Raw genomic sequence first — 6,000 nt, 5'->3', positions numbered from 1 at the left:
CTTTTGTGTTAAGCCTTCAAGCAGCAGTAGAATGGCTAATTCGAGTTCCTGTGGCAGCCTGAAGGTCTAAAACCGAATGTCTTGTAGTCGCTTCCCAGTTTGTTTGAGACAACAATGACAGAAAATGCTCTTCTGATGCAGTTGTTGTTCTTGGTCATCCTTGACCACGCTTTCTATTAACTGATCCAGTGCTTAACAAGCGGCTCCAAACTCTTGATATGACAGTTAAGGATACTTAAATCTTGGGCCACCTCCATTTGTGTTTGACTTCCCGCGATTCTACCAATTGTTTGCTATTTTTGACCTTCATGTAAATGATACTTTTGGACCATAAATACTGAATATGGATTACTCTCAGAGCATGCTTCCATTGCGAACCACATTTTCAATCACTGAATTTGCATATTTCCTGTGCTAATGTATGCACGAAAGTGAAATTTTGTGTTCAATTGTATTTAATTAACATAAACAACTACAGTATTTGGCATTTGTTGCAACATTAACTTAGAGAGCATTTTTTTTTTTCATTATCCTGTAATTCTGATGACGAGTGTATCTATTAATTCTATAAATAAAGAGTGTATTCTTTAAACTGAAGTGATTTTTCTTTCATTTTTGAACATTCAAGAGTCATTTTTAACTCCTAAAATGTATTTTTATTTCAGGAGTAAATTTAATATCAAACTTACAGGCATATTAAAAAATTATGTAATAATTACATGTGGCTCACAGATAACAAGGTAAATAAATTTATGCATGACTACATATGACTCTTGTAATTTCCAGACTATATAAGAATAGATCATGATAAGAGACATGTCAAAGGAGAAATGGATCCTAAGACGCCAAGCTGTGTTTATAATTTTATATTTATTGTATACAACAGAATACCTGAAATAAAAATCTTGCATATAATATATTCACATTTTTCAAAAATTATTTTGAAATTTAACATATATTATAGGATAAATAAAAATCTTGCATATAATATATTCACATTTTTCAAAAATTATTTTGAAATTTAACATATATTATAGGAGATATGATTAACTAATTCAGTAATTTTGGGGTCAGGTGACAATCGATTATCTTTTTACTAATAAAATGGGTAATAACTTTTAGAAAGTCAGTTGCTCAATTAACTCACTTTTTAAAAGGTTATTATTCTTGATCTTTAGCTATTATTAACCCCTTGACTGTCATATGCATCACTGATGATTCACAGTGGCTTTACTTTTCATAGATAGGTGCATTGAAAAAAATTCACGAGTTTTATATTGTTTGAAGTCATATGAGTCATCAGTGCTTCATAAACACACAAACTTATATGGTTAAAATTATTTCTACAGCTTCAGAGTGTTGCTCCATGTTCTTGTTTTTCAGCTTCTGGAAGCTTTTCCCCATAAATTAGTACATATTTTACAGCAGTAACTTTTAAATAATCATTTATGTGGAAGTAAAACTGTTAACTGCATTCTGTAAAATAGCTAATTGTCTGCGCCATTAAATTGGCTATATTTGTATTGCTTAATATGGCAATGCTATGTTGCTTCGATAATGTAGTTTATAAACCTTTAGTCGCTCGCTTGTTTCGATGCTTCATTGGAAGCAAAATTTAAAAAGTTAAATAAAAATATTAAAAATGTTAAATGGTGTTTGTATTTTAAATTTATAATACAGTCCACTTGAAAATAATGCAACAAAGACAACGAAGTTTTAATTAAAGGGGATTGTTTTGTTTGTTGAAAGAGTGCAAGACTAGTGGTACATTCTGAGATGTTTATACATTCACTAAGTTATTCATTTTTGGTTATATTATGCTGTTTTACTATATTTATTCTAACACACTACGTGCCTAATTTTTACTATCAAGACAATGAACTCTTTTGTTACTTTATGATGAATAAACTGTAATCTGTTATAAATATAAAAATATAGAAGTTTGGAATCATGCAACTAAAAATGAAATGTGAATATAAAAAAGCAAAAACCAGTTCAAATAAATACTAGGCACTGAACTGATTTTTAGGTCAAATGAAACAAGAAAACACTGGAATTAAAAAAAAAATGGCCCGACACAGTATTTTATCCAATTTTGCTGTGGCAGTCAATGCATTAAAATAGGGGGAAAAATTCAGTATTGAAATGTGGGTAATGTAAATTGCAAATACATGTCCATATACATTGAAAATATATGTCCATATACATTGAAAACAAAAGGGAAAAAGTTCTATTTCTCAGGTTTTTGATAATTATCAATAAAATTTAATTTACATTTTTCATATGTAAATGGGATTATTTAGGATTTATATGCACAACAGCATGCTAAAATACATCTTTTAATACAAACTCTGGTTTTTGATAATTATCAATAAAATTTAATTTACAGTTTACATATATAAATGGGATTATTTAGGATTTATATTGTTACGAAATGTCTAGGCGCGGTGGGATAGCTTCCCCGCAAGACAGGTTTAGGGTTGCCATAAAACGGCAAGGGAAGGCAGGGTTGCCACATTTGGCGACAAAAATTGGCGATATGCCATAGACGGATGGAGAACCTTCTGGACAAATTCTTACCGGTTTAGCCCAGAATGCTCTCGAACACAAGCCAAAAGCTATATAAACCCTGCTGGTGCACGGAGAGTTAGTATCGAGTCAGTTAGTTAGTGAGATTCCATTGAGTTGATAGTCAGTGAGTACCGAGTTGGTCATTGAGTGCATCGAAAGAGTCTCTTAGTGTATTGTCAAGAGAGTGTGTTGAGCTCCGGGAACGACTGAACTGAGGAGTCGGGAGCTGTACTCTAGTGTATTGTCGAATGCATGGAGAGTATCGAGAGTATGTGGAGTTCCGAGAACGATCGAGCAGAGTCAGTAGCTGTACTCTGGTGCTTTGCAGTGAAGCTGTCTTCACTGTGATGGCCTGATAACCTGAAGACTGTGTCGCTGATTGTTCCAGCGAGTTTATAGTAGATCTGATGACTGTAAATGTGATATTCGAGTCGTCTTGAACAATACTGGCCAATAACGTGAGTTTCGATACTTTATTAAGTAGTGTCGTCCTTATTCACTCCAAATCCACACAAACCCCGAACATGAAGTGAAGGAAGAAAATCACGTAACAACTAGTGTCAGAAGTGGGATTTGCGAGTGAATGCCAGTGTGCAGAGGCAAGCCATGGTGGAGGAAAGGAAGACTTTGATGGACTTAGCCCAGATCAAAGACGAACTGAAAGAGATAAAAGCCGGATATGAGGAGATAAAAGCTGGATATGAAGAGATGACAGTTGATATGAAAGCCAGACAAGATGAAAGCCGGCCGAAAAAAAGTGCGAGAGCAAATACAAGATCTGAAAATTGAGCTTGCAGAATAAACTGGAGCCATAAAAGAAGATGCAGAAATGACAGAAGTGGTGTCTGAAGAATCGAAGGATGGAGAAATGAATGGAGTAGCTGATGAAGTGTCTGAGAAAGATCAAGAAATGAAGGATGAAACATCTAAGGAGATTGAGGAAAAAGAACAAAAACATGAAGAAGTGAAAGACGCTTCTCATCCTCAGGTGTCTGAAGTTGAACTGGAAGAAACTGATAATACTCTTTGTAAAGATGAAGAAAAAAAAATTGGCTTGTAAAGCTTCTGAAAGAGGTGAAGAAATAATTCCTGGAAATAAAATTCTGGATTTAAAGTGCCTGAAGTAGAGACAGAAGAAAGTGAAAATACGACTGTCAAGATAGTAGAAACTGATAGTGAAGTTATGAAGTCGCAGTTAGCAAGTATTGAACAATCTGAAAGTTCATGTCATGCTGAGATGGAAGAAGCTGATGTACAGCTTATGCAGAGTGCTCCAGTACTGCAAGAAAATTCACTCACTTTGCAAATTATGTGTGCACCTCATAGTGCAGGTTGTGTAGACAAGAACTTGATTCTAAACCTGGATACTTGTGTTTGTGAAGAATCATGTTCTGTTCATGACTCATGTAGAATTTGGAACTGGTTCCCAGGAAACAGAGGAAAATGCGCATGTACCAGCTGCTGAAAATACCAACGTGAACTGTGCACATGATGCGAACAAACTTCAGAATGGTGAACAAACTGTTTCAGATCTTTCTGTGGATGAAAAGTCGGAAAGGACTGAATCTACAGACTGTGATATGCATATCAGAAATATATCTGAGAACTGCAGTGCAGAGAGAATTAGTATCAAGTCAGTTAGTTATTGAGAGTCCATCGAGTTGATAGACAGTCAGTGAGTGCTGAGTTGGCTGTTGAGTACACCGAAAGAGTCTCTTAGTATATCGCGGTTAGTGCATCATCGAGAGAGTGTGTTGAGATCCGGAAACGACTAAACTGAGGAGTCGGAAGCTGTACTCTAGTGTATCGCCCAATGCATCGCGAGTTGTAATGTGGAGAGTCTTGAGAGTACGTGGAGTTCCGAGAGTGACCAAGAGTATGTGGAGTCGGGAGCTGTACTCTGGTGCTTTGCAGTGAAGCTGTCTTCACCGTGATAGCCTGATAACCTGAAGGCTGTGTTGCTGATTGTTTTAGCGAGTTTATAGTAGATCTTCGACAACTGTAAATGTGATATTCAAGCTGTTTTGAATAATACTGGTCAATAAAGTGTGTTTTGATACTTCATCGAGTGCTGCTGTCATTATTCACTCCAAATCCGCACAAACCCTATACGTACGTAATATGAAGAAAGAAAAAAATAACGTAACAATATGCAGAGCAACGTGCTAAAATACATCTTTTGATGCAAAATCAAACTTTTCTTGAAACCCATGCCAATTTTCTCCTTTATAGTTCAATTATATACTTGAAATTATATCTAAATATGAAATTTTGTAAATACTGCACCAGCATTACAAAACAAATGTTAAAAAATATAAATATAAAAAGAGAGTCTTTCCATCCACTCACCCTCCCCTAGCTGCCAAAATACAATGATAAAACTGTATAACAAAATTTCACTTGAAGAGTATAATTTAGCATACGGATCTTCAACCTTTCACGCCCGAGAGCCACATCAATAAATTCGCAAAGATCCTCAGGCCACATGTTTGTCAAAAAAAATAGTGTAGTCAGAACATTTACATAGAAAAGGGAGGTTTATTTTGCAAGCCTGCAATTCATTCTAAGCGAAGAGATAGTGTTGCAGATTTGTATACATTGGTGCAAAAATTCAAATGAAAATTGAATTAAAATGTTTTGCAACTTTTTTTAACTATAAAAAAAAAAAAGTATAAAGATGATTGTACAACAATGGTATAAAATGCATTTACAATAAAAAAAGAAGAAAAAAACTTACATTACTGGAGGAAGATGGTAGTTACTTTAGTTTTTAATGTGAAACTTGACATTGTTTTTGCTTGATTAAAGCTTTGATATCCGGTTTAATCTATGTTGTTGCAATTCGTAAAGTTTCCTCCAAATGTCTCTCTGTCAGCCGTGTTTTTGATTTCAGGATTTTCATTTTACTAAAAGATTGTTCACATATGTAGGCACTGCCAAAGATAGAAGACATGAAGAGAGCATGTTTACGAATTCCTGGATACTTGTCTTCGGTCACGTTCTTCGAATAGAAATCAATTAATGTAGGATCTTCAAAGACCTTGCATTTTACTGCAGAGACACACTATAAATCTATGAATTCTAATTGAAGTTCAGGTGGAACACTTCCAATGTCTACTGAAAATGACAAGGAGAACATTTTCATAAACATTTCATTTTCACGAAAAATCGGAAAATCTGCTTTTGAATTCCTCTTTCAAATTTGAAGTGCTTCGTATATAATTATTTGAATTCCATGTTGTAGAGTTCTACACACTATCAATTTTGGAAAGTGAGGGGAATTCTTATTGGCTTTCCCACAGGATTAATTTATCTCAAAAGAAGCTTTCACAAAGTAATAAAGATTATGAACAAGTAGATCTTTTCCCAGTAAGCAGTAGTTCAAATTATTGAGATGACCTGTAATATCGACAAGAAATGCAAAGTCTC

General features: G+C 34.6%; 1 protein-coding gene across 1 annotated transcript in view; it reads right to left on the bottom strand.

Annotated features, from left to right (window-relative positions):
* Nucleotides 1–630: 630 nt before the first annotated feature.
* Nucleotides 631–6,000, bottom strand: part of TyrRS-m (Tyrosine--tRNA ligase, mitochondrial) — a 107,790-nt gene continuing 102,420 nt past the window's right edge. Inside the window, exon 14 of the mRNA XM_085824907.1 lies at nt 631–891. The gene's annotated coding sequence lies outside the window, so the exon portion shown is untranslated. The remainder of the gene's footprint in view (nt 892–6,000) is intronic.

This window comes from Stegodyphus dumicola, chromosome 10 (assembly GCF_044657685.1).
Source record: "Stegodyphus dumicola isolate Sdum_Otavi_A_Nest chromosome 10, ASM4465768v1".
In the NCBI taxonomy this organism is placed as follows: domain Eukaryota; kingdom Metazoa; phylum Arthropoda; class Arachnida; order Araneae; family Eresidae; genus Stegodyphus; species Stegodyphus dumicola.
This window is presented reverse-complemented; position numbering and strand designations above follow the sequence as displayed.